Here is an 11,764-nt window from a genome sequence, read left to right on the forward strand (position 1 = left end):
AAAGTGATTTCTGAAGAGGTCACTTTTCTTTTTACACTCCCCTATCGGCAGGCCTGCCAAGAGCCTCGGCGGGCCTGGGTAACAGGGGGCATGGCCTAATCGCTGGAGGCGTGGCCACGCCCCCTCTTGTCGCCCATGCCTATCGGAGCCTGGGCCTCAGCAGGATATTCCTAATTCATTGCACTTTCAGAAAATCTCTCATTGCTTTGATATGCAGTGATAATATATAATACTTATTGGGGCTTTTTTCTGGACATTGGTAAATATGACCCATACTTACCAACACTCCCTGATTGTTAGGGGTGCTCCCTGAAATAGTAGCAATCTCCGTGTCTCCCTAAAGAGGCTAGCAATCTCCCTAACTGCACCTTACCGCCATTATGTAGCTGTTATATATATATATAATAAAAATACAGAGATATATACATTCAAATGGGATCATTAGTATAATTTCCCTGCATTGGTAATAAGGCACAATGATCCCCTACGGCTACATACATAAGGTTTCTCTATGCTGCTTATATGGAACCACTTGTAAAACACAGTACATGAGCAAGCCCTACATAGTATCAGTCACTGGCGTCACATGGGGGGTCCGGACCGCACCGTGTGACACCATCCAAGGGGGTGACACCAAAATAGCAGAGCTGCTGTGCTATTTTGGCGTCACTCCCTCAGATGGTGTCACCGAGCCGCCATACTGCAGTGAGAGGCAGGGGCTGTGGGGTGTCCAGCAGTTGCTGCTGCGCTGATCTGTGATTACTCAGTCTCTCCCCTGCCCATTAATTGCTGAGGACAGGGGGCGAATGTAAAACATGAGTGGGCGTGGCTTCGCGGGACGAAGTCAGCCCCATTCCGTCCCCACGGACGGCTGTGATACATGACAATCTCCGAGTCCGGCTCGTGGTTTCCCACCTGACTCGGATCTGAAAACGAGGCAAAACGTCATCCTCCCGCTGTTGGATTCTTGCGGGTTTTGGATTGTATAAAGGTCCCGGTGATCGGCGCCATTTTCATTCCAGCTGTGGAGAGTGTACAGATCAGACGTGCTCTGTTCTTCTAGGGTGCAGTCAGTGTTGTTGTCAGTTACTTGTCACTATTTGTTCAAGGGTGCAGTGTTGTCAGGCTGGAGCTGCAGTACATAAAGTGGGGTCTGCTGCTGTGTCACTCACTGTTGTCCTGTCAATCAAGGGGCAGGGGCTGCAGTACATAAAGGGCTGCTGCTGTGTTGTCCATAAAGGGGCAGGGGCTGCAGTACATGAAGGGCTGCTGCTGTGTTGTCCATAAAGGGGCAGGGGCTGCAGTACATAAAGGGCTGCTGCTGTGTTGTCCATAAAGGGGCTGGGGCTGCAGTACATAAAGGGCTGCTGCTGTGTTGTCCATATAGGGGCTTGGGCTGCAGTACATAAAGGGCTGCTGCTGTGTTGTCCACACAAGGGCTTGGACTGCAGTACATAAAGGGCTGCTGCTGTGTTGTCCATAAAGGGGCTTGGGCTTCAGTACATAAAGGGCTGCTGCTGTGTTGTCCATAAAGGGGCTTGGGCTGCAGTACATAAAGGGCTGCTGTGTTGTCCATAAAGGGGCTTGGGCTGCAGTACATAAAGGGCTGCTGCTGTGTTGTCCATAAAGGGGCAGGGGCTGCAGTACATAAAGGTCTGCTGCTGTGTTGTCCATATAGGGGCTGGGGCTGCAGTACATAAAGGGCTGCTGCTGTGTTATCCATATAGGGGCTTGGGCTGCAGTACATAAAGGGCTTGGGCTGTGTTGTCCATAAAGGGGCAGGGGCTGCAGTACATAAAGGACTGCTGTTATGTTGTCCATAAAGGGGCTTTGGCTGCAGTACATAAAGGGTTGCTGCTGTGTTTTCCATAAAGGGGCTTGGGCTGCAGTACATAAAGGTCTGCTGCTGTGTTGTCCATAAAGGGGCAGGGGCTGCAGTACATAAAGGGCTGCTGCTGAGTTGTCCATAAAGGGGCTTGGGCTGCAGTACATAAAGGGCTGCTGCTGTGTTGTCCATAAAGGGGCAGGGGCTGCAGTACATAAAGGGCTGCTGTTGTGTTGTCCATAAAGGGGCTTGGGCTGCAGTACATAAAGGGTTGCTGCTGTGTTTTCCATAAAGGGGCTAGGGCTGCAGTACATAAAGGGCTGCTGCTGTGTTGTCCTTAAAGGGGCAGGGGCTGCAGTACATAAAGGTCTGCTGCTGTGTTGTCCATAAAGGGGCAGGGGCTGCAGTACATAAAGGGCTGCTGCTGTGTTGTCCATAAAGGGGCAGGGGCTGCAGTACATATAGGGCTGCTGCTGAGTTGTCCATAAAGGGGCAGGGACAGCAGAACATAAAGGGCTGCTGCTGTGTTGTCCATAAAGGGGCTGCAGTACATAAAGGGCTGCTGCTATGTTGTCCATAAAGGGGCAGGGGCTGCAGTACATAAAGGGCTGCTGCTGTGTTGTCCATAAAGGGGCAGGGACTGCAGAACATAAAGGGCTGCTGCTGTGTTGTCCATAAAGGGGCTGGGGCTGCAGTACATAAAGGGCTGCTGCTGTGTTGTCCATAAAGGGGCTGGGGCTGCAGTACATAAAGGGCTGCTGCTGTGTTGTCCATAAAGGGGCTGGGGCTGCAGTACATAAAGGACTGCTGCTGTGTTGTCCATAAAGGGGCTGGGGCTGCAGTACATAAGGGGCTGCTGCTGTGTTGTCCATATAGGGGCTGGGGCTGCAGAACATAAAGGGCTGCTGCTGTGTTGTCCATAAAGGGGCTGGGGCTGCAGTACATAAAGGGCTGCTGCTGTGTTGTCCATAAAGGGGCTTGGGCTGCAGTACATAAAGGGCTGCTGCTGTGTTTTCCATAAAGGGGCAGGAGCTGCAGTACATAAAGGGCTGCTGCTGTGTTGTCCATAAAGGGGCTGGGGCTGCAGTACATAAAGGGCTGCTGCTGTGTTGTCCATAAAGGGGCTTGGGCTGCAGTACATAAAGGGCTGCTGCTGTGTTGTCCATAAAGGGGCTGCAGTACATAAAGGGCTGCTGCTGTGTTGTCCATAAAGGGGCTTGGGCTGCAGTAATTAAAGGGCTGTTGCTGTCTTGTCCTGTCCATCAAGGGGCTAGGGCGGCAGTACATAAAGGGCTGGTGCTGTGTTGTCCATGAAGGGGCTTGGGCTGCAGTAATTAAAGGGCTGTTGCTGTCTTGTCCTGTCCATCAAGGGGCTAGGGCTGCAGTACATAAAGGGGTGCTGTGTCATCCAGGGGTGCTCTTCCAAAGTGTAACAAAAATAAAAGCTAACATTTACTGTGTGTGCTAAGTAGTTAATAGTAACTAGTTACACTATTATTGTTCAGTGACACTGCCAGCCATCCACGTATTGTGACACTATAAGTCGTAGCGCAGTGTGTTATTCTTATTCATAAAAAATATTGTGACACTGTAAGTTGTAGCACAGTGTAATATTCAACTTTTCACTTCCTCAATCATGAATAAATGATTATTCTACATGCCAACTACAAGACAACAACAAAGGGCTAAATAACATGCGTAATACATAAAACATAATGACATCAATGTAAGTGGTAGCGCAGTGTTATTATTTTCTTATTCATAAAAAATCTTGTGACACTGTAAGTAATAGTGCAGTGTGCTATTCTTTTCTTATTCATAAAAAATCTTGTGACACTGTAGGTCATTGATACAGCAGTGTAATATTTAAAATTGGTACAAATTGACGTGTGTGCTGTACCCCACTTCACTCGGGTTTGTTGATATGGAGAATGATCAGTTGAGAGGAGAGCAAGAACCACATACTAGTGCTGGAGCTGCTGCCAGTGCCACCAGTCATGACGAAACTAGTCCGTCTACGTCATCTACTAAAGCCGATGCCCAAGGGCATACAGTGCTTAAGTCAGGGCATCTAAAATCAAAGAAAAAAATCTTTTACATTGGTAAATAAAAAAACATCAAAGGGAAAGTTATCTGCAGAAATACATAAAATTGGCAATATGCCTTGAACCACACAAAGTGGCAAGGAAAGGGTAACACCTTGGCCTTATTTATGACTGGTGGTTCTGCCTCTTATGATGATGTAAGTCCTTCTCCCTGTTGACATTTCAAAAAAATTTAAATCGTTAAGGCACAGGAACCAACTGAAATGTCACAAATCCCTGAGGAGAGTCTAAGTGTGTCGGTGGGTGCCATGTGTGAGCCTGACCTTTCCAAAACTGTACTCATTGAAGAGCCTCCTTCCACCACTTGGGCGTCCTCTGCAAATGTGGGCATGAGCAGCACGAGTCACAATGCTGACATAGAAATCGAGAATGCTTTTGTGGAAGTGCACCAAGATGAGGAGGATATTTGTGTAGTTGATGCAAAAAAGGATGTTGATGATTATGCTGATGATGAGGATGTTGTTGATGAGGATGTTGTTTGTGTAAATCAGGCCCCAGTGGAAACAGTTGTTGCCCATGATAAGGAAAAGTCCATTGTCAAGCCTGGGCATAAAACAAAAAATCCACATATGTTTGGAATCATTTCTACCCAAATCCGGACAACAACGGTCAAGCCATCTGTACCTGTTGTCATGCCAGAGTAAGTAGAAGTAGGGACCCTAACCATCTAGGAACCTCCTCCCTATTATGTCATCTACAGTGCATGCATCCAAAGTGTTTGCAAAGTTCAGAAACTTTGACTAAAAGAGTAACAACAAGTAGTCCAGCATAAGCTAGCTCCCTTCTCTCTGCTAGTTCCAAGCACCTGGCATCTTCACCACCAACACCTTCATCATCAATATCCTCAATCATGATCAGAACTATTCCTGCATCCAGTTTGATGAGGCTAACTCAGTCCTACCCTGTCCTGGATACCACAGAAGAATCCTTAAGTGCTATGCCTGCTGCTGCTGGGAGTGAATCTTCATCCCAGAAGGGGACCAGGAAGACTACTAGTAGTAGTTAAAAAAAAATCAATTGACTGTTATACAATCCTTTGCACAGCGAATCACTGACACCATAACATCTATGCTGGTATTAGATGTGCGTCTGATATCCGCCATTAATGCAGTGGGTTTTAGACAGTTAATTGAGGTCCTGTGTCCCTACCAAATCCCAGCTAGGTTCCACTTCACTAGAAAAGCAATTCCCAGCCTGTACAGGGACTTTATAAAGAACTTAATTAGTGTCCTCCAAAATGCTTATACAGATGAAAGTAAGCGTTCCACAGGCGCTGTCACAAATATGCAATCCTCTCCCATTTTCTGGATGCGATATGTCTCAACCAGGGGAGATAAAACAATAATCAAGAGTCAATCCAACAAAAACGTAAACAATGAGATGGGATAATCACTTGGGCACTCACCTTCTAGAGGTGCCCTATATTCCTATAAAGGTTTCTTTAACTTCATTCACCACCATCAATAAAAATATCTTCACTGTATGAGATACAAGTTTTCCCCATAGGGAATTAACACACCTGGGACCATGGATTGATGTTTCCCAAAAGGTTTCTTTGTATCCCTCAGTACTTCACATAGAGGTTTCATGAAGTGGGATAATAAAAAGTCCTTTATTCAAAGTCTTCCTTCCAAAAAACATTTATTACAAATAAAAAATCCAAAAAAAGAAATGAGATAAAAAGCACAGAGTGAAGGACCACCTATAGTAACTGGAATCACCTATATCCGGATCAGGGTTCCTCCAGAACAATGATTGATAAGGGAAGTCCAACTCTGCATAAAATCCTACTATACACAGCAACGTGTTTCAGACTTTCCTGGTCCTTCCTCAGGATGAAGGCGCGCATGCTGAAAAAGTGGGCGTGGCCACATGCAACAAAGGGACGTGGCCACTGAAAAATGGGACGTGTAAACATGACACACCACCGTTTCTCGTCATTCTGGGAACATTCCTTTACATTCCATATGCACCTTAATGCCCCCAGTAGTAGTGCCCCTTATGCAATGCCCCTAGTAGTAGTGCCCCTCATGCAATGCCCACTGTAGTAGTGCCCCCTATGCAATGTCTCCAGTAGCAGTGCCCCTTATGCAATGTCCGCAATATATAGTGCCCCTTATGAAGTGCCTCTTATGCAGTGCCCCCAGTAGTGTCCAATATATAGTGCCCCCAGTAGCACCGCTTATGCAGTGCCCCAGTAGTGCTCAATATATAATGCCCCTTATGCAGTGACCAATATATAGTACCCAAAGTAGTGCCCAATATATAGTGCACCCAGTATTGCCCCTTATATAGTCCCCTTATGCAGTGCCCAATATACAGTGCTCCCAGTAGTGCTCCTTATACAGTGCCTCCAGTATTGCCCAATATACAGTGCCCCTTATATAGTGCCCCTTATGCAGTGTCCCAGTAATGCCCAAGTAGTGCCCAATTTATAGTGCCCATTATATAGTGGCCCCTATGCAGTGCCCCTTATACAGCGCCCCCAGTAGCAGTGCCTTTAACATAAAACACCCATAAACACACACAATATTATACTTATCGGAATCCCTGCTCCTGCTCCTGCCCCTGCGCCCTCCACTGTCCACTGCTCCTGTCCCACTCGGCACTATGGGAAAGATGTGATGACGTCTCTCCCTTTACCAGTGTGGGAGCCGGAAGGCAGAGCTCAATAGTGAGCCAATAAGAGTCTGCCCGACAGTGCTAAAACAAACACACCGCAGCCGCTGTGTAGTGCCGCGGACCGCACATGCCCTGGACTGTGGCCAGCGGCACCCTCCCGCGCCACTGGGTTCATCGGCACCCAGGGCACATGCTCTGCTCGAACCCCCCAAAGTTGCGCCACTGGTAAGCAGTGCAGTCACAAACAGCGGTGAGCTAAACTACTACCGCATCGGCACTGTGCTGTCGGCATTGTAACTAGAGATGTGCGCGGACCCCCATGATTTGGCTTTGGTCCTAATTCATCATTGTGTTTTGGTTCGGATTTGGTTTTTGTTTGTTTCTGGATTCCTTAAAAATCGATAAAAAATTAAATTGATAAAGCGTAATAAAAAAACCCAATAAAATAGCTAAAATCGTGTAATCCGGACCTGTTTACATACTTTCCAGAACCCAAGTTCGGTTTTTAAATCCGTGTTCCGAAATTACAGCAGACATCTCTAATTGTATGTGCCACGCAATCATGCAGGACCTATGTATTACATACTTGTCTACACTCCAGGAGACCACCCTCCTGCATCCAGCCCACCTCTCCCATTGGGGCGTGATGACGCATCCCACTGTGAATCACATGATCGCAGCCCCCCCATCAAAAGCACTGTACCACAGGGGGAGGGGCTTCAATGACCGAATTTGTGGCTCCTACGCCACCACCACCCACCCCGGACCTCTCTCTTATCAATATGCAGCAATAAGGTAGATTTTTTTTGTTATCGCTGTAATAATCACATACATGACAAATTGTGGTACCTCACAAAAGAACAGGGGGCATGGTGATGATATCTGCATAACGATGGGATCACCCCCCCCCTGTAGCCTCCTCTGAACTGACGCATGGCTGGCTGTGAATGGTCAGAAGAGTCTTCCACAGGGGGACTGGGTGGCTAGAGGGGTATAATTGGCATCCTGCCCAAATTTTACCATGAGGCCCAACAATGCTTTGTTCCGCACCAGCATGGCAGCATCAGTCCTTTACGCAGGAAGATAGATGTTCTGCTTGAGCACATGCAATAGTCTGGGTTCAATTTATTCAGTTATTCGCTGCTACTTTATACTCCAAATAACTATAACACCTGGTAATTTTACTTGGGGGCTGCAGGAACCCCAGTAAAATCCGCCACCTCAGTGAGTCAGTTGCAATCCGTGACTGCACTGGCAACACTGTGACTGGCACTGACTTCCAGTTGAAAGCGCCATCACACACAGGACAGGCAGTCGCAGTGGAGGTGTTTTCTCCCCCAGGGACTGCCGGTCCGGGCTAAGATTAGCCTAACAATAACCTACCCCCTAGGCTAACCCTAACCTTCCCTGGGGGGGGGTGCCTAACCCTAAATCCCCCCCGGGGGTCCCTAAACCTAACCCCCCATCCCTGGGCTAAGTGTTATATTTACCCATCAGCGGACGATCGGGATAGCGGGGGTCAGTCTTCCGGCGTCGGGAATAAGATAGGCATCGGCATTTCGACGCCTATCTTAAGTCCCTTATCGGGCAGGTCCAGTTCGAGATTTAGACCAGCGGCATTGCGTGCGCCGGTCTATTAACTACATTCCACGCCAGAATATTCCATCGTGCTTTACACCGATTCCAAGTCGGACGCAGCAGCTGACGTTTTTGCATCTTTTGCCGAAGTCTCGACTGTGGCTTTATGCCATACCTGCCTACCCTTCCGGAATTCGCGGGAGGCTCCTGATTTTTCGGGTAACCCACCCCCCGTACCCTCGGAAAGGTAGGCACTTCTCCCGCATTCTGCATACTTCCTAGTGAAGTGGGCTTAATGAAGAGATTCTTATGAATTCTTAATGACGTGTCCCGTCAGGCCACACCCCCGTCACAACCCACCTGCTGCTTCTCCCGGGGAGGAGAAAAAAAAAAGTAGGCGAGTATGCTTTATGCCAATGTCAATACAAATACGCCATTCCCTGGTGTACAGCTCATAGCTGCCAACTCTCCCTGACATAGCAGCAATCTCCCTGATTACCCCCATTATGTAGCTGTTATATTAAAAAAATAAACAGATATATACATCCAAATGGGATCATTAGTATAATGTCCCTGCATTGGTTATAAGGCACTCAGGCCTGATTCAGCAAGGAACGCACGCTAGTAGACGCAAGTATCCGTCCGCTGTGAGAATATGCTAATCAATGCACACGCACGGAGACCGCAGCACAAGATGCGGACGCCCAGCCCCATATAAAACCGCCCATCTCCCTTTACTCACATTCTGTTCAGCACGCAAGTTAGCGCAAACATCGCTAACATCGAGAACCATCGGGAACAATAGTGGTTGACCTGACCTGGCGCAGGATTTTGGTCGCTTACTGTGTACAGCTTACGGTATGGCTGCGTATGCCGGCGCACTGTCTTGATTATGCACGCCCCTATAACGGCGTTATGATGCCTGCGTTCGCCTGACCACCCCCCCGTCACCACCCACAAATGGCACTTCCTGTCAGTCAATATCGGAAGGGTCTGCGTGCACACTGAATGTAGTCTGCGTACCCTAACCCTATCGCAGTGGCTGGTTCACACGTGCGCAGATCAAAAATATCGGCCAAGTGCGTGCGTTCTCTCCTTTGTGTTCCTTGCTGAATCGGGCACAATGATCCCTATGGCTACAGGCGTTTACTGAAAAGTATCAGTGTGTTTTCATCAAGAAATAGATCTTACAAACTGCTTTGGGGCTCATTTACATTTGGATGTGAGTCAGGTTTAGGACACGCCTCTCAGATGTAGCAGGACACGCCCACTTTACCGCCGTGCTCATTGGCGTAGCTTTCACACTCTCCCTGACATGCTTTTTCAAAAGTAGGCAAGTGTGGTACAGCTGAGCGTCCGAATGTGCAAGTACTGAGACGCCCACTTGCAGAATCTATAGACGCCATCAGTCGCACCAGCCCTGTGGCGGGCACAGATTACCCGCCTGAGTATGGCCTCCTGTGTAAACGATTCAGAGTCTCTGCACCCAAACACTTTCAGCGACAGGACCACGACACTGCCATAATACGCTGTGTCTTCATGTTCCCTCCCAATCACCGCTGAGGAACGGTTTTGCGACAGTGCATGTGAGTCTTTACTGCGTTTCTATATGAAGACCATTCAGGACACAAGCGCAGACAGAGAAACATTGTCCGTTTGCGTTAATATTACAGATGAGCTGGTCCGGTTCCCTGAGAACCGGACCCACCCCAACTTCAGGGATCCGGGGCGACCTGCCTCCTGCCCCGGATCCGTAATCGAGGCAAAACCTTGAGATCCTCTGTCGGATCTCGAAGTTTTGCCTTGAGCGGCCATTTTTAAAAATCCCTTTGCCTTCAATGGGCAAAGCGCTGATTGACTGACAAAGCCATCTGTCACAGCTCTCAGCCAATCAGCGTTAAGCCCATTGAATTCAGGGAAAAAAAAGATGGTGTTGGTTCCCGCGGCCGGCACCCCCTGCTGCCGACACACCTGCTGCCGGCACCCCCCATGCCGGCACACCACGCTGCCGACACACCAGCTGTTGGCACCCCCACTGCTGACACCACTGGCTCCCCCATGCTGCCGACACTGCCGGCACCCTGCATTGAGAACACCCCTGCACTTCTAGGAATGATTACATAAGAGAACGATGGCAGAGGGTCACAGCTAGTTGTAGTTGGGTCAGGATTGGCGATGGCTGGCTTAGGATACAATTGGATGACATAATAAAGTGTCCAACTGACTACATGTTATAAACTTTTATCACCAAGCAGAACTCTAATGGAGTGAGGGCAGGGGGTGCAACCACAACACAATCGCATCTTCTTTCTATGGGTTACACTACATTTAGGGTCCCATTTATCAGCGTAACTTATTACCAGCGGCATATTCTGTTTAGTAAAGCAGTGATCGCTAACGAATATGCCACTGGTAGTCAGCATTACTTACCTCTCCAGCGAGGTCTGGCAGTGATCCCCCTTCCTCAGCGGCGTCTTCTGCTCTGTTGCTGGCAGGGTATCGCTGAACGTCCTCCAGTATTCTTCATCCTTCTTCTTGCCAGGACAGCTCTGTGACACCCAGCTGTCCTGGTGATGTCATCACTTGGAGTTTATGACCCGGGTGATGTAATGAGTACGCACAGCCATCGGTGTAGCCACTACCGAAGAGGGATCCTTCAGATCCCTCTCCAGACCAATTTTTAATATTGTAGCCAATACGGTACAATGTCATACTTGCCACCTCTCCCTCATGTCAGGGAGACTCCCTGAAATAGCAGCAATCTCCCTGTCTCCCTGAGGAGTCTACCAATCTTCCTGATTGCACCCTACCCCCATTATGAAGCTGTTATGTTAAAAAACCTCAGAGATATATACATTCAAATAGGATCATTAGTATCATTTCCCTGCATTGGGTATAAGGCACAATGGCCCTCATTCAGAGCCGCTCGTTAGCGGCAGTACGCTCGTTCCGAGCGATGTTTGTACATCTGCGCATGCGTACGGTTTTTAGTACGCATGCGCGAACCAGTCAGTGCGGCCAAAAATCGTTTGTACGCAATATAGCGAGGGCCTGCTATTTTGAGTGACAGAATGAGGCGTATGTGGGTGGTAACAGGGGAAGGTGCTTGAAAATGGGGAGTGGAGATCCGAACGCAGGCGTGCTTAAAGGTCAAAACGGGCGTATTATGGGTGTGCATAATTAATACAGCAGCGTCATTGACCACGTCACTGGGTTATTTTATAGCCAGAACTGCTCGCAAATTTGTGGTAGCAAACACCAACCACAAGAATAGCGAGCAGTTCATACGCTGCTCGATGTACTCGATTAATCTAATAAATAGCGGACATGACGTATGGTGCGAGCGGCCAGGGGGCGTTTTTAACAAATAAACGAGCGTATGTTTTGATCGCTCGTTCAGACTTAGAGGTGTGAACAGACTGCAATTTGCGAACGGATCATTTGAATAGCCACCCCTTGTTTTTGAACGAACGACCGCAAATAGCGAACGGCTCTGAATGAGGGCCAATGATCCCTATGGCTACATGCATTCTCTGATAAGTATCAGTGTGTTTTCATCAACAAAATAGATCTTACTAACTGCTTTTGGGCTCATTTACAGTTGGATGTAAATCCATTTTATGACATGCCTCTC

This window comes from Taudactylus pleione, unplaced genomic scaffold, assembly GCF_031769625.1.
Source record: "Taudactylus pleione unplaced genomic scaffold, aTauple2 ptg000913l, whole genome shotgun sequence".
NCBI lineage: Eukaryota > Metazoa > Chordata > Amphibia > Anura > Myobatrachidae > Taudactylus > Taudactylus pleione.